Source organism: Protopterus annectens, chromosome 1.part0 (assembly GCF_019279795.1).
Source record: "Protopterus annectens isolate FY-2018-M chromosome 1.part0, PAN1.0, whole genome shotgun sequence".
NCBI lineage: Eukaryota > Metazoa > Chordata > Ceratodontiformes > Protopteridae > Protopterus > Protopterus annectens.
In genome coordinates this window covers 1,285,532,204-1,285,552,819 of record NC_056725.1, presented here as the reverse complement: position 1 = coordinate 1,285,552,819, position 20,616 = coordinate 1,285,532,204, and the positions used below count along the sequence as shown (strand labels likewise).

Genomic DNA, 20,616 nt, shown 5'->3' with positions numbered 1-20,616 from the left:
CTGATTCCCAGAAAGGACAAAGCCTGGAGGCCCATTCTGGATCTTTCTTCTCTAAACACTTACCTGGATGTTCCGAAATTCAAAATGTTGACACTACAGCAGCTTCTTGCCATGCTGGGCAAGAAAGCTTGGCTCGTGACCTTGGACCTCAAGGAGGCATACTTGCATGTCCCTATCAGACAAAACTGCAGAAGATACCTCAGATTCATAGCTGGTTCAATGCACTATCAATTCTCTGCAATGCCCTTTGGCTTATCTACTGCGCCCAGGGTCTTCACAAAGTGCCTGGCACCAGTAATTGCTTTTTGCACACAGAAAGGAATTCAAATTTATCCGTACCTGGACGACTGCCTGATTCAAGCAAGGACTTTCTTCTAAAGCATCTGGCGTTTGTAAAAAAAGTTATTAAGTTGCCTGGGGTACACAGTAAACAAAAATAAATCAAAACTAGTGCCCTCACAAGAGATAATATTCCTGGGTGCCAGCTTGAACACAACGGCCCAGATGGCTTATCACACGCCAGACAAGCAAGGAAAACTGACTCAATACTTTCAGTTGATGGCAAAAGAGACCCAACTCCCTGCAAGAAAAATTCTGCAGGCCTTGGGTTACATGGCATCTTGCATACTACTAATTCCATATGCCAGACTGCATATGAGGAAACTTCAATGGTACCTAAAGAATGTATGGTCTCAACACTGTCAAAGTTTGTAAACAGTTATACAACTAATTCCTTGCCTTCAACAGAAGTTTCGATGGTGGGCTTAAGCTTGTCACCTCAACAAGGGACAGCCTTTTACTCAACCCACAGCCAGGCAAACACCGACAACAGATGCATCGGAGTACGCCTGGGGAGCACACATGGCAGGAACATGTATTCAGGGCAAGTGGCCCGCAGAACAAAGGCATCTTCACATCAATCAAAAAGAGGCGCTAGCTGTACAAAATGCCCTTATAGCTTTCAAGGACCTGCTGCATCCAGGACAACTACTACTAAAGATAGACAACACCACAGTTATGTGGTACATAAACAAGCAAGGAGGCAGTCATTCCTACCCCCTCTGCAGACAAGCCATGACCTTGTGGAACACAGCTCTAACCTATCAAGTTCATCTGCAAGCACAATTCCTGCCAGCAGAGAAAAGCACACTGGCAGACGACTTAAGCAGAAACATCATGGATCCCCACGAATGGGAATTGAATCCACAAATATTCAGAATGATAACACAGAAATGGTGAAGCCCGGACATAGATCTGTTTGCATCCCCAATGAACTGCCAGCTACAGAAATTCTGCACAAGGAGTTACCATCCACAAGCATGGAAAGTGGATGCCCTCTCAGCTGGAAAACCTACAAGTATATGCTTTCCCACCACTACCTCTCCTTCCAAAGGTACTCATAAAAGCCAGGCAAGAAGAGCCAAAGATTATCCTGATTGCAGAACTGGTACCCAATCTTAAAGAACTTAGCACAAGGACCACCCTGGATTTTGCCTCAAATCCCACATCTGCTGACTCAGTACAACAATCTGATACTTCACAGCCAGCTAAAGACCTTAGACCTATCTGCATGGAAGATTCCTTAGTCAAGCAAGCAATGCCTCTCTCCAAAGCTGTTATGGATGTCATTCTGGAGGCCAGAAGACCTAGTACCAGGAAAGCCTATTTGGATAAATGGAAGAGAATTCTGTGCCTGGAATCAGGCTCACAGCCTTGACCCTCTTGTCCCAAATATTCCTCAGATACTACAATATTTAACTGAGATGCTGGACAAAGGCCTCTCCTATTCATCCATCAAGATCCACACCTCTGCCATCTCTGCTCATTACAACACGGATCCACCAATTTTCTCTAATCCTTTGCTAAAACAGTACCTCAGAGGGGCTAAAAACATAAGACCACCCCGTAGAGCACCTACTCCAACTTGGGACCTCAACTTTGTTTTGGAAAAATTAACTTTACCTCCTTTTGAGCCAGCTAACACAGCAGACTTAAAATATATCTCTTGGAAAACTGCTCTGCTCCTGGCAATAACATCAGCACGAAGAGTTTCATAATTACAGGCACCAATGGCAGTGGTACCTTTCCTCATTTTCCACCAGGACAGGGTGTCTTTAAGAACTAACCCTGTGTTTATGCCAAAGGTGGTATCAAGTGTGGCTCTAAACCAAACTATTCACTTGCCAACTTTTTATCCAAAACCACAGAATAAAGGGGAGAGACTACTGTATTCTTTGGACATTCACAGGCAGTTACGCTTCTACTTGGACAAAACCAAAGCTTTCAGGAAATCTGAGCAATTATTGGTAGCATATGCTGCAGGAGCACAGGGAAAAGCCATTTCAAAACAGACTATTTCAAAATGGATAGGACATTGTATACGTTTCTGCTATACACACCATGGGAAAACTGTACCTAGCAGCATTAGATCTCACTCCACCAGGGCAACAGCCATTTCAACTGCCTACCTCAGAGGAGTACCTACCAAGGATATTTTGGAGGCAGCAACTTGGAGTTCTGTGCATACCTTCACCAAGCATTACCATCTGCCTTTATACTCTAAATCCAGAACTGGCTTCGCCACTGCAGTGCTGCAGGGCCTTATAGCCACCCCTAATGCCTTATAAAACCAGCCACCCTACCTCAACTTTGAGATTCTACCCAAGTGTAATGACTGCAGCTGTGTAACACTATGAACATAGGACAGTTTTGTACCTACCATAAATATAGATGTTAGAGTGTATGCACTGCTGCAGTCCAGGTTACCCTCCCTCCTTCCCCTCTTACTTGCTGGTATGTACCTATGTCTTCTACCCTTTACTACCCATGGGGAGTATTTGTAGGTAGCTGAAAGTTGCTGATTGCTAATAAAACATACATAAGAAAAGCAGTTTGATTTGCCTACCTATCTGGGGCAAGAAAAACTGAAGAAAATGGCGTCGGCTGCATCTTGTATACCCCTGTCGCACTGATATCAGGGAGGAGGCGACAGCAACTGACGCCGGGCCAAGACTTTGGAACTCAGGCCGACTGGGGAACCGCCTGATGGCAGGATAACCCAAGTGTAATGACTGCAGCAGTGTATACACTCTAACATCTACATTTATGGTAGGTACAAAACTGTACTTTATGGTTACTGTGTATATACTGAGTTCAAATTTGTTCAAGTCCTGCAACTGCTCTTCACATTTTTTTTATTAAAAATTTGTGAATCTGCCATTTCACAAAGTAAACACTATGTTTGACAACCCTGTTGGATGCTTGGTCTTTTCAAGCTACTGTAGTCTGAACTTGGCATTTAATACCATTTAAGACCCAGATCATGTGTGAATCCATACACAGACTGACAACGTTCTCTCATCTCAATATATCGTACCCTCATCGGAAGGCAGTTGACCATGCCTGCTAGTTAAAATACCTGGGGATATGTCTTGATTCTTTGCTTAGATTTTGTTTCTATATTGACTGCCTGACCAGGAGAATAGAGTGGTTTTAGTAATGTTCATCAAAGATGTGTAGGGTTAACTACACTGTCAAGTAAGCTTTTTTTGTCACAGTATTGTTATACGTTTAGGATAAGACTATACTGCAAGGTAATATACGTGTTCCATACCAGAACTTGATAGCTACTATTACTGTAAGGATAGCTTACTTTGGCTAGAATGCAAAATACCAAAAAGATTAGATGTTGCAGTAATTCTCCAGGGTAAACTAAATATGGGTACCAGACTATCCCTTTAATGTTTTATAGGACACTTTAAGTCATGTTTGTACTTTTATTACTTCCTGTCCACATTTGTACCAGACACAGATCACAACATGCTGTAAATGAAATTATTTCTGTTTTATCTAGAATATTGGAATTTAAATGTAAAGTGCTTATGGTTGTAATGCAGTATTAAAGTTTACAAGGTTTCCAGCCAAGCCCATGCCTCAGTGGTCACAACTTTTATACAGAATGTGGCAGAGTGCCATACTCCTGAAGATAGCTGGATTCCCTGCAGTCTTATACAGAAGAACAAGGGGGCACCGGCACAGTAGATTCTGAAGAATTCCATCCCTCCTCATCTACAGAAAGAAAGAAATGATACAGACATTTGTGTAATTGTATGTGCTTTTATCTTAAGATGACAAACTCAAATACGACCAGCATATTCTCCAAACTAGCAAAAGTGCACACAAAATACTAGGCTGCCTACATAGAACAGATCAATATCTTACAGTATCCACAAAATAAATCCATAACAGCAACCTACTTACTCCCATCTCTGTTGTATGCATCACTCCCATATCTATTGTATGCATCACTTTATCTTCACTAATCTCAGCAATACCCTCAAGTTCAAACTTAATCCATGCTGTAATAAAATAGCAAGATTCGCCACATGATATTCATCCATAAAACCTACCACTGCCCAGCCGTAAAGAACCTAAAATGGCTAGAGCTCCCAAATCGGCTAATTTACTTTCAGCTCACTACTGCTCACAAAGTTATCTACAAGCCAGTGGTCTACTTTGTTTGATAGAAAACACATTTCACTGAAACTAATTTCGTTGAGGTCTCATTTCACTGAAAATTATTACCTGAGCACAATTCACTGAAAGCTCACTTCACTGAAAACTCATTTGACTGAAACTCATTTCGGCTAAAAAGGTGTATGCCCTGTTCTCACTGTAGTGCGATCTTGGAGTTAGTATATATAGTAAGGGTGTGTGTGTGGGGGGGGTGGGGGGCATAGCCCCCCCACTTGTTTTAAATGTTATAAACCATAGGCATGGATGCTTGCAAGCCGAATAAATAACTCTCTTTCCAGAAAATAATATATACCCGAACTATGTGGGGGGGGGGGGGCTACACCCCCTTACTATATATACTAACTGCAGGATCGCACTACAGTGCAGAACAGGGCATGTACCTTTTTAGATAGGTTCATAGGTAGGTACTAGGCTATTGGCCCTGGGGCCTATATAAGCCTAGCCCAAAAAAAGTTCCCTGGCTTTCGCCACCCAAGAAAGTTATTTTCCTGCTCCCCTGTCTAGCAGAGCCACAGAAGTGATCCCCGGGGTGAATTTCCTATTTCCCATCCAATTGTCGAGATTTTTTCTTAGAGGGCTAATGAGGATCTTTGCCTCTGGAGCATGGGAAGTCTCTGGGACAAGAATCTATCCCTCCAGCATGTTCTGTTTATTGTGATGGCAAGGTTTAGGTCCCTGGAGCATGTGGCTCGGAGGGATTGGTGTTTAAAGTGTAGCATGTCCAACAGATCTGGGTTTGACAGGGCTTTGTATGTTAGGCAGAGGGCGCCTCTGAGTAGGCGATAAGCAGAGTAGAGCTGGAGTTTTTTGAGACGGTCTGCGTATGGCATCTATTTGAGGCCAGTAATCCTTTTAGTGAGGCATTTATGTGGCCTTTCTAGTTGTTGTAGATGTCTTGCGAGGTACATGCCAAATGGGGCGTTGTACTCTATAATGGGTCTGATGAGGAATGAGTAGAGAGGAACAATGACCTCTTTTTTTTTTTTTTTTTTTTTCCTGGAGGTGAACCCCTTTGTGATGTTTGCCACGTAGAAGGATTTCCTGACTACTGTGGCGATGTGATTATCAAAGGAGATACTACTGTCCATCTGTTACCAAAAATGCCTGGCTAGTGACCCTAGACCTAAAGGATGCCTACCTCCACATCCCTATCAGGGAATTGTGCAGAACATTCCTGCGCTTCAGAGCAGGCTCACATACTCAGTTCTCTGTATTGCCCTTTGGCTTATGTACTGCTCCTAGAGTATTCACCAAATGCTTGGCCTTGCCATAGCATTCTGCAGACAGAGAAGTATACAGATTTACCCTTACCTGGACGACTGCCTCATTCATGCAGAGTGCAAAGAAAACCGTCTCCAGGACTTTCTGTTTGTCAAATCACTTCTAACTTCCCTAGGGTTTACCATCAATGAGAAGAAATCAAAACAAAACCCCACCAGGAAGATCATTTTCTTGGGAGCTGTGCTAGACACAGCATCCCAAATGACCTTCCTATCCTCAGAAAATCAGAGCTTCCTGCCTCTCTACTTTACCCAGCTGGCTTCCAGAAGTCATCTCACCGAGAGGAAATTCCTGCAAGCCCTGAGATACATGGCGTCTTGCATCCTTCTCATTCCCCTACCCAGGCTTCACATGAGAAAACTTCAGTGGTATTTAAAGAACCTTTGGTGCCAGTACTTTCAGTCTCTAGAGACCTCTCTCCCTCTGATCCCATGTATAAGGGGCAGAGTTTCTCTGGTGGGCAGAGGCCTGTGCCAGGAACAAGGGTCTCCCCTTCATCCTCCGCCCTTCCAGCCAGACCATCACCACCGATGCCTCAGACATTGCTTGGGGTGCTCACCTAGCAGGCAGGTGCACCCAAGATCTTTGGGATGCCCAGCAACTTCACTTGCACATCAATCAGAAAGAAATGATGGCAGTACAAAAGGCTCTGACATCCTTCAAACCCCATCTGAGGCCAGGGGTTCTCCTTATAAAAAGAGGCCAACACCACAGTAATGTAGTACATCAACAAACGGGGGGGGGGGGGCAGTCTTACCCCCTGTGCAGGTTAGTCGTGAGCATCTGGCTTACAGCCACCTCCATGGATCTACACCTAATTGCCCAATACCTACCAAGGGTCAACAACACTCTGGCAGACCACCTAAGCAGAAACTTACTGGATCCCCACGAATGGCAGCTCCACAGGGAAATCTTTCTGCAAATCACTCAGGCATGGGGGACTCCAGAGGTGGATCTCTTTGCCTTGCACCTCAACCACCAGCTGCAAAAGTTCTGTACCAGGGAGTATCACCTCTTAGTATAGAAGGTGGAGGCCTTGACCTTCCCCTGGTACTCCCTCTTTGTGTACTCCTTTCCTCCCCTGTCCCTTATTCCCAAGGTACTGATCAGAATAAGGGAGGAGAGACCAAAGACCATCCTCATTGCTCCAGATTGCCTCATACAGCATTGGTACCCCTTACTGCACAGCCTGACCTTTACAGCCCCCCCCCCCAGCAGCTTCCCCTGATCTCAGACTTCTTGACCCAGGTGAGGGGAACATACTGCACCCAGCCTTACAGACTGTCAATCTTTCAGCATGGCTTTTACCTTAAAAGCCAGCAAGGAGTCCCTGTTAAGCAAGCAGGTCCTAGACATCATCGCAGAGGCCAGAAGGCCCAGCACCAGAAAATCATACACAGAGAAATGGAAAAGATTCTACTCCTGGAACCAGTCCAAAGGGGCCAGTACCTCCCATCCTTCCATCCCTCTTATCTTGGATTACCTAGCCGAGTTTCTCAATAGTGGCCTCTCTTTCTCCGCCATTAAAATCCATGCCTTGGCCATTTCTGCTCATTACAATTCAGACGCACCCCTCTTCTCTCATTCTTTTGATTAAGCAATTCCTCAGAGGGGCTTCTAATGTCAGACCTCCCAGAAGGCATCTCACGCCACCCTGGGACCTGAATTATGTTCTAGAAAAACTAACATTGTCTTCAATCGAACCTGCTGCTTCTGCAGAATTGAAATACCTCTCCTGGAAGACTGCTTTCCTACTAGCTATCACCTCAGCCAGAAGGGTATCAGAACTTCAGGCTCTCATGGCTGTTGAGCCATTCATCATTTTCCATGCAGACAGGGTCTCCCTAAGGACTAACCCCTCCTTTATGCCCAAGGTGGTATCTGATGTGACCCTCAACCAAGGCCATACACCTATCCACCTTCTTTCCCAACCCTCAAAACAAGGGGGAAAGAATTCTACACTCACTAGATGTGCACAGACAACTCAGATACTATCTGGACTGTACTAAACCATTCAGAAAAACAGACCAATTACTTGTCAGCTTTGCCCCTGGGGCAGAGGGGAAGCCCATTTCCAAACAGATATCACACTGTATCTATTTCTGCTGCAGACTACATGGGGAACCCCCCCCAAGTCTGTCTATACCCATTCCACTAGGGCAGCCTCCATTTCCACAGCCTTCCTCAGAGGAGTCCCCACCTGGGACATCTTGGAAGCTGCCACCTGGACCTCTGTCCATACCTTTAGAAAGAATTACCACCTACCTCTTTTTTTTTTTTTCTTTTCTAAGTCTAGGGCAGGGTTTGCCTCTGTAGTCCTGCAGGGCCTGCTGACCCATGCCTAGGACTCTAACCTATACTTCACCCCCCTCCTCAGCTTTGGGAATCCTCCCACAGGTCATGTCTGCAACAGTGAATACACTTGGACATCTACATTTATGGTAAGTGTACACAACTGTACTTTTTCCCAGTAGATGGTGGGGTAGTTGAAATCACCCATTGTTAGGGTATTGGGCTGTTCCTTAATATTACCCAGTATATCCAGAAACATGGAGTGGGTATCCTGGGGCATGGTAGGGGATCTGTAACAAGCTACAAAGTGGATTGCAGTCTTGCCCAGTGTTAGTTGCACTTAGGATAATTTCGGATGCATTATGTTGAGCAACTAGCCTGGAGGTGTGGATATCCTTAATGAATCTGGACACACCTCCTCCTTTAGTGTTTCGGTCCAGGTTAGGTGGCCAAAAGGTGTGGTATGAGTTATAGCCTGGTAATGCAGGGGTGCTCTCTGGAGCCTTGAACCAGGTCTCCATCACTGCACAGATGTTGATGTTCTCCATTTTAAGGAGTGCCTCGAGTGAGTGCATTGTGAGGTTTAGACTTCTAGCACGGAGTAGCATTACCGTCAGATTTTGCTTGCTTATACCTGCTACTGTGGTGAGTTTGTCATTTGAACCTTGCCTAAAAAAGGCACTATAGGGGTGGCAAGAACCTTAGCCAGTAGTCCCAGGGATGACAGTTGAAGGCCATCTCTGGCAAAGCATCGTGGTCTGTCAGTCATGTCATCCCAGGCAGACACTGGATCCCCTAAGAATGACACCAGAAGCTTAGTCAATTGTTGAAGTCAATCATTTTGTTGTTGTATTGTGGTATCATTCTGGGTGATGGCAGGATGCTACTCAGGGCTAGGTCATACCTGCCTGTGCTACATAATCCAAGAGCTCCTTCATGTCTCTTTTCATGTATTCCAGGGAGGCATGTCTCCGGTCATTCACACCAACATGGACAATGACAGAGTCATATTTGTACTTGTTGTGGAGTGACCTGAGTGCTTGCATTATGTGGCGGATCCTGGCACCCGACAGGCGTTTGACAGTAAATTTCTCCATGTTTAGCCTGGTGAGTGGGACATCAGTATGTCCGACTATGGAGTCACCTATGACTAGTGTGTTGGGTATGTTGTTTTGCCTTATGGGCTGAGGTTGAGTGGCACACTGTTTTTGTGGGCTGTATGTCATTTAGGTAGTGTTGGGGGTGGTGGTTGCTTGTGTTTCTGCTTCGGAGATTTCTGTTTGGGTAGATTTTTATTGAGAGCCTCTGCGAATATAAGTGTATGTTTTGTGTTACTATGTGTGGGTTTAGCTGTTGTAGGTTTTGATGGACTGTGTGTTGAGTGTGGTGTGGTGCAGGTGTTTACCTTCTCCTCTTGACCTATCTAGTATAGTCTTGGCTGAAGAGAGCTTGGCTTCCAGTTTGGCTATATAAGTGCATCTCTCACAGGTTGTAGTGTTGGGTGGTAGGAGGAGAGGATTGTCAGTGTACATGAGGTAATTGCTACATTGCCCCAAGATGCCCAGATTCATCAAAGCTCACCACTCTCACTGATAAATAGAGAAGCTTCCTTCTATCTTAGTAAGGTCTGGGCAACATAGAAACTGCAAAACAGCCCATAATTCAGCAAAATCTGAAACCGGACTCTACTGGTTCTAGAAAGGCAGGAAATTAGTAGAGAGAGAGGGAATTTTTTTTTTTTCTTTCCAAAAATTAAAACGGATACAGTAAAACACTTTTAAAGCAGAAAAATGGCTATCGTACTTGAGTGTGTAGCCCTCAACAGTTGGAAAACACTTAAAAATGATCAGTTAAAGTTCAAACCGTATCAGAATTAAAAAAAAAAACAGTTAAAAAAAAGTTGCAAAGTTGATAAAAAAAAAAAAACGCTCGGAATAGTGCGGCTAGTGAAAATAAGCAATAAAAAACAAAACAGAGTTACTTAATCCACTCAGTCTCCCTTTTCTCTCTCTGCTGCTGTAGAACTCTGAAGGACACCCAGGCAGGATCTTGCAGAGGTAATACAAGCGCAAAAACTGTGCAAACATGAGTCTTTAAACAGAAAGATGAAAGGGCTAGAAATAGCCCAAAATGGCCCGTAAAACTACAGATTCTGAGCTGAAACCACTCCTCCAGCTAAAAGCTCACCATTGTCACCGATGAAGAGAGAAGCTTCCTTCGATCTTAGTAAGGTCTGGGCAACACAGAAACTACAAAACAGCCCAGAATTCAGCAAAATCTGAAAACTGGACTCTACTGGTTATAGAAATGTGGGAAACTAGTAGAGAGAGTGGATTTTTTTTTATTTTTCATTAATTAAAACAGATGCAGTAAAGCAAACACTTTTTTTTTAAACCAGAAAAATGGCTATCGCACTTGAGTGTGTAGCCCTCAACAGTTCAACAGTTGAAAAACACTTAAAAATGATCAGTTAGACCAGTTTTATCAACTTTAACACCACCACAGGAATGGGGGGGGGACAGTTTCAGAACAGATGAGAAAACCGCAAACGGTGTCAGCAAATGTATAAAATAATTCAGTCAGGGAAAAACAATGCAGAACTCTGAAAAGTGCCAAGAAATATACTTATCAGCGATATATTTCCATATTGTTTGAGAAACACTCCAGTCAGAACACAAGGAGTTAGCAGTGTATGCGAGTTTCATTCAAATGAGTTTTCAGTGAATTGTGCTCAGGCAATTCATTTTCAGTGAAGTGAGACTTGGACGAAATGAGTTTCAGTGAAATGTGTTTTCTATCAAAGTAGACTCACAAGCCAGATAGTTGTCCCTCTGTAAAAAGCATATTACTACCATACAGCAAGAACAGAACAGTGTGCTGCAATAAGAAAATCCCTCCTAGCTTCAGCTTTATCCTCTGGCACAAGGGACTGAGATGATATTCTGCATATTGTTGACTTAGTACAGTAATTACAGGCCCAGAAATTCTTGCAGCAGTAACATGATGTAGTTCCTTCACTTACTGATGTATCTCTCAAAACTCAACAAAACTCTGCTGGAAACCCACTCTATTCTCACTGTGTCTCAAAACTGTACAGCTCCATCCCAGCAGAGTTAAAGATAACAGAAAACAACAAATGCTTTAAAAGTCTGCTAAAACAACATCTGCAAGGCACTTGGCTCTGCTCTTGCTCTACTCCCAGTTAATTTACAATCCTGAAGAATACACGAGCTGCAGTACTTCTGACAAAAAAAATGACAGGTGTTCGGTACTAAATTCCCATATGGTGATTATTACACTTTCCCTTCTGTCTAGTACTGTAAACATTTAACCAATTTTATTTCTTAACTACCTGCTCCTACTTAATCCTCACTCTCCCTCATTATACCACGATTTACTAATTTCAAACAAAATGTAAATCTTTCTTTGTCTGCTCTTGTTTTTCTTTGTATTTCTGTCTGCTGCAATGGGAAAAGCCAAAAGGAAAAGAAGACGACCTTGTACGGAATCGCAGGTAATCTCTTATTTTCTCCTCAACTTTGCATCATACAATTTGTGACTATAGGATTTTAATCCTCTGTTACACCTAGTTATGTATGTAAAAATGTGTGTGTGTGTATATATGTGTATATATATATATATATATATATATATATATATATATATATATATATATATATATATATATATATATATATATATATATATATATATATATATATATATATATATACATATATATATATATATATATATATATATATATATATATATACATATATATATATATATATGATGAAAACATTATGTACAATGTGGAAAAGTAAAGGTATACCATATATTTATTGCCTAATTATGTGAATATTGGAGCATTTCTTGCATGGCCTCTGCTGAAAAGAGCATCTATCCCAATTTTACTTTCCCAGCCAACAAAGGTAAATAAATAAATACAGTTTGTAGGTAGATGGTCCTGTGGAGTATGGACTTTAAATACTGATGTCCGGCTATAATCATGGATAAGTTGTGTGGAGTGGAGAAGGAAGGCATTTATGTTCCTATAACAATGAGCCACTTGGATGGCCCACATTTGTTTTTGTCAGAGATGGAGTTATTGAAAAAAATTGGATTGCAATTTAATATTTGCTCATTATACAATGACCCCCATTTATATTCCAAAGCGTGCACACCGATTGGTCAGTGTGCCCATTGTAAATCAGACATATTAATGGAAAAAGTTCCGGTCGCCCGGACTTTTTCCATTAGTTGTTGTTGTTGTTGTTGTTGTGTCTTTCGGCTTATCCCGGTTAGGGGTCGCCACAGCGGAACTCCGGTCTGCTAATGTTTGGTAGTGGATTTTTACGTGCCGAGTTACCAGCCCTGACGCACAACCTTCAAAGAAGGCACGCCCATTCACACATGCCTCCACACAGAAGACACCCTAGCTGAGAATCGAATGCGACAACGTCTTGCTGTGAGGTGACATGTTTGTGTTACACAGCAACAGAGAACGGAAGAGCTCAGTTGCTGTAATCTTGCTGTGTTAAATGGGTTTAACATAGCGAGATAGCTTTAAAAAAGCAACTGAAATCTTCCTTTCTCCATTGGTTTTTTTGAAGCTGTCTCGCTATGTTGCTTGTTTAATATAGCGAGACAGCTTTAAAAAAAGCAGTGTAGATATTCCTTTCTCCATTGCTTCCACACACAGCTCTGATGTACTGCGTAAGCATATACATGCGAGGTACATCAGAACTGCCGCAAAATACCAGACAGCTGCGGAAGGGCAGCACAGAGGCATTATACAATGCCATTATTTAAGAAAAGTAAGTATTTTTTTTCTTAAATAATGTCATTAATAATAATAACCACTTCTGGGTGTGGGTAATGCTGGATTTACCCACGGTTGTCTTTGTTTGGCCACTCGGGCTTCGTCCTCGTGACCAAACCACACCAACCGTGGGTAAATCCAGCATTACCCACACCCAGGTGTGGGTTATTGCTTAATTGTGCATCTTTAAGTATATGAATCTTCATTTAGTTACTGTAAAAAAAAAAAAAATAGTTACTGTTGCCGTTTTTGTGGATAATTCTGTCACTAAAGGCATTCTGTCACTTGAACTGGGTTAAACTTTCTTTTCAAGGGAGGTTCCATTGTGCTGCAGAGGATTTTGAATGTTATTCTCCTGTGATGAGGATCCTGATTAACCTTTGAGACAGAGATTGACATTTGTCAAATGCTGTGCTGATTTCAACACGGAACAAATTCTTCCTACATGGTATAAATATATTACACACCACTACCACCATTAGTTAAATGACAGATCTCTCTGTGCCAATTGAAAGTTTTCCTCTGTAGATAATGTTTTGTAAAATCAAAATGTGCTAATTAGCTTGTCATATGGACAGTTTCATACCCAATTTATGATATGAGTGGTTTATGGAAGAGGAAATGCATGCACTAAAGGTGCATTTTGTGCTAAAGCAGGAGACCAACACACACACACACACACACACACACACACACACACACACACACACACACACACACACACACACACACACACGTTATTCATTCAAAAGTAAGTTTCCACTTGGTACGTACACATCAAAAATTATCTTGAAAAGATTATTCTCTTGCAAAAGCCTATATTTTAAAATAAAATTTCTCTGGCACAAGAACAGAGAATTCTTAATTAAGTGATGTAGAGCCAGCCTCCAAACAATGCTGTTTTTCTTCTCCTTCCAAAGAAAAAAAGAAACTGAAATTATTTTTACAATGGCATAAAATTGTATTTAGTAATGTGGATTAGAATGCTGTAAATCAACTGCAAAGACAGAAGAATATTAATCCCTATAATCTGCAGATGAGGAAAACTACCACTTAATACCATCCATCAGAGAATCTTAAAAAATAAACCTTTTCATTAAATCAGTTTACCCAATGATTTAGGTACACATTAATAGAAAAAGTGAAATGAACCATAGTGACAGTCTCGTTATTTTCATGCAGTCATCATCTTCCTTCGGCTGTTCCCGTTAAGGGGTCGCCACAGCGGATCATCTGTTTCCATTTCTGCCTGTCCTCTGCATCTTGCTCTGTCACACCAACCACCTGCATGTCCTCTCTCACCACATCCATAAACCTTATCCTAGGCCTTCCTCTTTTCCTGTTACCTGGTAGCTTCATCCTTAGCATCTTTTTCCCAATATATACTCACCATCCCTCCTCAGCACATGTCCAAACCAACGTAATCTTGCCTCTTTGGCTTTGTCTCCAAACCTGGGCTGACCCTCTAATATACTTTTTCCTAATCCTGTCCACCCTTGTCACACCCAGTGCAAATCTTAACATCTTCAACTCTGCCATGTCAAGCTCTGACTCCTGCCTTTTTGTCAATGCCACTGTCTCCAACCCATATAACATAGCTGGTCTCACTACCCTCTTGTAGACCTTCCCTTTCACGCATACTGGTACTAGTCTGTCACAAATCACTCCTGACACTCTTCTCCACCCACTCCACCCTGCCTGTACTCTCTTCTTCACCTGTCTTCCACACTCACCATTACTCTGAACTATTGATCCCAAGTATTTAAAGTCCTCCAACTTCGCCACCTCTACTCCTTGCATCCTCACCATTCCTCTATCCTCCCTCTCATTCACACACATATATTCTGTCTTAGTCCTGGTGACCTTCATTCCTCTTCTCTCTAGAGCATATCTCCATCTCTCCTGGGTCTCCTCCACCTACTCTCACTACAGATCACAGTGTCATCTGCAAACATCATAGTCCACAGGGACTCCTGTCTGATCTCGTCTGTCAACCTGTCCATCACCATTGCAAATAAGAAAGGGCTCAGAGCTGATCCTTGATGTAATCCCACCTCCACCTTAAACGCATCCGTCACTCCCACCGCAGACCTCACCGCTGTCACACTGCCCTCGTACATATCCTGTATCACTCTTACATACTTTTCTGACACTCCTGACTTCCTCATACAGTACCACAACTCCTCTCTAGGTACCCTGTCATATGCTTGCTCTATGTCTACAAAAACACAATGCAACTCCTTCTGACCTTCTCTGTACTTCTGCATCAACACTCTCAGAGCAAACATCGCATCTGTAGTGCTCTTTCCTGGCATGAAACCATACTGCTGATCACTAATTATCATGTCCCTTCTTAACCTAGCTTCCACTACTCTTTCCCATAACTTCATGCTTTGACTGATCAATTTAATCCCTCTGTAGTTACTGCAGCTCTGCACATCACCCGTATTCTTAAAAACTGGTACCAAAACCATTCCTCCGGCATCCTCTCACTTTGCAAAATTTCATTAAACAATCTGGTTAAAAACTCCACTGCCATTTCACCTAAACATCTCCATCTTTCCACAGGTATGTCCTCTGGACCAACAGCCTTTCCATTCTTCATCTTCTTCGTAGCTATCCTTACTTCCTCCTTGCTAATCCATTGCACTTCATGATTCACTATCCCCACATCCAACCTTCTCTCCCTCTCATTCTCTTCATTCATCAACCTCTCAAAGTACTCTTTCCATCTGCTCAACACATTCTCCTCGCTTGTCACACTCTCCTCGCTTGTGAGTATGTTTCCCTCATTATCCTTTATCATCTTTACCTGCTGCACATCTTAGCTCAGTCACTCTGTCTAGCCAATCAGTACAGGCCCTTTTCTCCCTCCTTAGTGTCCAACCTTTCATACAACCTGTCTTTGCCATGCACCTCATCTCCTTATACTCCTGTCTACTTTCTTCATCTTTCTGACAATCCCACTTCTTCTTTGCCAACCTCTTTCTCTGTATACTCTCCTGTACTTCCTCATTCCATCACCATGTCTCCTTGTCGTCCTTCCTCTGTCTAGATGTCATATCAAGCACCTTTCTAGCCATCTCCCTTACTAGCTATGCTGTAGTTACCCAACTATTTGGTAACTCTTCCCTGCCACCAGTACCTGTCTTAACTCTTTCCTGAACTCCACCTCACGTTTACCCTTTTTCAATTTCCACCATTTGATCCTTTATTTTCATGCAGTAAACATATGATGTTCATCGTGTTCCACTGTTGCAGTCATTACACTTGGGTTATCCTGCTGGCAGGCTACCTGCAGTCGGCCTGAATTCCAAAGTCCTGGTCTGGCGTCTGTTGCTGTTGCCTCTTCCCTGACGTCAGTGCGCCAGGGGTATAAAAGATGCAGCTGACGCCATTTTCTCCAGTCTTTCTTGCCGCGCCATGCCCGAAGCAAAAGCAGTTCACAAGTGCTGGTCAGCCGACTCCTGAGATTTTTGAAATTGAATTTCAGATCCGAAGTCTTCAGTAAATCTAAATGCCCCGTTGGGGAAACTTTTTTCTTGCTGCAGACCGATGTCAGAAAAAGTTAACAGTTGTATTTCTTGTGGGAAGCAAATACCTCATAAGGATTTTCATTCTTACTGTATTCCTTGCCTAGGCCATGACCACAACGTTGCTAGTTGTCTGTTTTGTGCTAGATTTATCCAACGCACTATTAAGCATCGGTACGATTTTGCTTCTCACTACTTTGGCCGAAGGCTTAACTATATAATGCCGTCGGAACAGCTGATGACCGGAATTCATAAAAAGCACAAGGAAAAAGAAAAGGACAGGCGTCCGAGGTCCAATACCAACGAAGCCTCTTCTAGGCCAATCGCTGGTTCTCAGTGAGGCACTTTCGCAGCCCCTGACACCCGCTACCTCAGAGCCACAGGCCGCCTCCAACTCCCACGTGGAGATAACTAGGTCTGTGGATACTCAAGGTATTGGGCCTTCGGAAACTAATCCCTCAAATGGGTCTGGAGCCACTGAGCAGGCATCGGCTTCTGAGGGTGTTTTCAGACCTACACAGCTTTATATCAAACCAACTTCAGCATCCAAGACAAAGTCTAAAACAGTTTTAAAGACAAGGAAACCAGTACAGCGTTCTCCAGGACAGACTTCCATGCCTAAGAAACAGATGCTCAAAATGGCCGAAGACCTAATTACTTTGATCAGGGGTTCCCATCCCCCGCCTGATAAGAGGCCTAGGCAAGACACTGAATATGATTCCTCTGATCAGGTTTCCATTTCCTCTGACTCCTCTTCAGAACAGGGATACTCTATTCCTCCCTATGAGGATTGTGATGCTGAAGACTCTATTCCTTCAGCTTCTCCTCCTGAGGATTACTCCTTTGGGGAAACCCTGCATACCATGAGGGAGCATTTCCACTGGGAGAGCCAAGATTACTCAGAATCTAAGAAAAGGCTCTGAGACTTTCTTTTACTACCTCAGCACAGACCTCTTGCTATTCCACCTGTTTTAGACATTGTAGATGATGCATTTTCAGAGTCCAGCCTGTCTCCCGACTCTTTACCTCCTGCACCTGTTAAGCCTGACAGATAATACAGGGTTCCAGACTCTCATAAATTTCTATATAAAAACCCTGCTGCTGACCCAGAAACTATTTCTCAGGGTCCCAAAGGGGTCAAGGCCGCTACTGCAAAAAACCCTGTCCCCTCAGATAGAGATTCCAGGGCACTGGACAGATGGGGGAAAAAAGTTTACACTTCTGCTACCTTGGCTGTAAGGGCTTTAAATTGTCAGTTTTTCATATGCTTAAATATCAGCAATACTTAATGTCTCTACTAAAACAGAAAATGTTGACAAATTCTGAATGTTCTGAGAACAAGGAAATGCAGGATTTATTGCATGCAGCTGAACAAGTGGGAAAGCATACTTTGCAATGTGGTTATGATTCACTGGAGGCCTCTTGCAGGGCCGCTGTAACAGGTTCAGTCATTAGAAGACATGCTTTGTTAAAGGAACAGACTCTGCCTGATCATGTTAAAGCAAAATTATTGGATGCTCCATTACAGCATGATACTTTGTTTGGTGTTAAGGCAGAAGAGGTGTTAAAGAAAATGGAGGATAAAGCTAAATCTATGCAGACAGTAAAGGATTTCTGTCCGGTTCGACTCTCAGTTAGAGCGTCTTCTGCGTGGAGACGTGCGTGAATGGGCATACCTTCGTTGAAGGTTGTGCGTCAGTGCTGGCAACTCGGTATGTAAAAATCAACTGCTAATCATTAGCGGACCGGAGTTCCAGTGTGGCGACCCCTAACCGGGAAAAGCCGAAAGTCACAACAACAACAGCCACCCAGATTTAGCAGGAACTGGCCTTCTAAGAATTGGTCCTTTCCCGTGTCAGACAGGCCACAAAGAGGCAGATACAGATGCCCTAGAGGCAGACAACAGCCCCAGGGCTCATACAGGCCCAAACAATGGGGTGCTTCTACCTCCAAAAGCGGAGAAGACAAATCACAGCCATTTAAAAAACAGTCCCAATGACTTCCCTCTGCCAATGCCAAGCATTTATCTTTTGGCAGCTCCCTTAGGAGGAAAGCTAGCACTTTTTTTTCACAAAATTGGCACATGATCACCCAGGACAAATGGGTCATAAATATAGTCTCTCAGGGCTACAGGTTCCACTTTCACACCCTTCCAAAGGCAAAAGGTATGCCAGACCTGCCACACAATCAATGGGCAGAGGCTCAAAAACAAGTTTCATTTCTCATGGACATAAGGGCTATTCAGCCAGTGCCACAACAAGAGCAGGGACAAGGATTTTACTCAAGACTTTTCTTAGTACCAAGAAAGGACAAAGCATGGAGACCCGTTCTGGACCTGTCTGTTCTAAATACTTTTCTGGACGTTCCGAAATTCATAATGTTGACTCTGCAGCAGCTTCTGCCCATGCTGGGCAAGAAGGTTTGGCTTGTAACTTTAGACCTCAAAGAGACATACCTGCATGTCCCAATCAGACAATCTTGCAGAAGATACCTCAGATTCATAGCTGGCTCAATGCACTACCAATTCTGTGCACTGCCCTTTGGCTTATCTACTGCTCCCAGGGTCTTCTCAAAATGCCTGGCACTAGTAATTGCATTTTGCAGACAGAGGAATTCAGATATATCCCTACTTGGACGACTGCCTTATTCAAGCAGAGACCAAAGACATTCTACTAAAGCATCTGGCATTTGTAAAAAGATTACTAATTTGCTTAGGGTACACAGTAAACGAAAAGAAATCAAAACTAGTACCCTCTCAAGAGATAATATTCCTGTGTGCAAGCTTAAATACAACCGCCCAGATGGCTTATCTCACGCCAGACAAACAAAGGCAACTGACTTCTTACTTCGAAAGCATGGCAACAAAGACCCAGTTATCTGCAAGAAAATTTCTGCAGGCTCTGGGCTACATGGCATCCTGCATTCTGCTAATTCCATGTGCAAGACTGCATATGAGGAAACTACAATGGTATCTAAAGTGTTTGGACTCAACATTGCCAGAGCCTGGAATCATTAATTTCACTCATTCCCTGCCTGCAACAGGAGTTTCGATGGTGGGCACAGGCCTGTCACCACAACAAGGGACAGCCATTCACTTTACCCACAGCCAGGAAACACTAACAGCAGATGCATCAGGTTATGCCTGGGGGGCCCACATGGCAGGAAAATGTATTCAGGGCACATGGCCCGCAAGGCAAAGGCATCTTCACATCAATCAAAAAGAGATGCTAGCTGTACAAAATGCCCTGACAGCCTTTAAGGACCTACTTCATCTAGGACAGCTGCTGATAAAGACGGACAACACCACAGTCATGTGGTACATAAACAAGCAGGGGGGCACACATTCCTACACCCTCTGCAGACAAGCCATGATTTTGTGGAACACAGCATTGACTTACCAAGTACACCTGCAAGCACAATTCCTGCCAGGAAAAACAAATGCTCTGGCAGACGAACTAAGCAGAAACCTCATGGATCCTCACGAGTGGAAACTAGATCCACAAATCTTCAACATGATAACAAGGAAATGAGGATGCCCAGACATAGATCTTTTTGCCTCCCCTCACAACTGCCAACTTCAGAGATTCTGCACAAGGACTTATCACAAACAAGCATGGAAAGTGGATGCTTTGTCATTCAGCTGGAACAACCTTACGGTATATGCCTTTCCTCCACTGCCTTTCCTCCCCAAGGTACTCCTAAAGGTCAGACAAGAGAAGCCACAAATGATACTGATTGCCCCGGATTGGCCACACCAACACTGGTACCCAATCCTAAGGAGCTTGTCTCAAGGTCCAGCCTGGACATTGCCTCAAATTCCTCATTTACTGACCCAACAAAAGAATCGGATCCTGCATAGCCAACTCAGAACCGTAAATCTAGCTGCATGGCGGATAGTGTAACCATTCAGAATACACCTCTCTCTAAAGTGGTTATGGATGCTATTTTAGAGGCCAGGAGGCTCAGCACCAGAAAATCTTATGCAGAAAAATGGAAGAGATTCCGTGCTTGGAACTAGGCACAAGAAATTGACACTTGTTCCAAATATTCCTCAGATTTTACAATATCTAACTGAGATGCTGGCCAAAGGCCTATCCTTCTCATCAATTAAGATCCATGCCTCTGCCATTTCAGCTCATTACAGTACGG

General features: G+C 43.3%; 1 protein-coding gene across 2 annotated transcripts in view; it reads left to right on the top strand.

Annotated features, from left to right (window-relative positions):
• Window positions 1-20,616, top strand: part of NEDD4L (NEDD4 like E3 ubiquitin protein ligase) — a 3,335,946-nt gene that overhangs the window by 107,738 nt on the left and 3,207,592 nt on the right. The window lies entirely within an intron of this gene.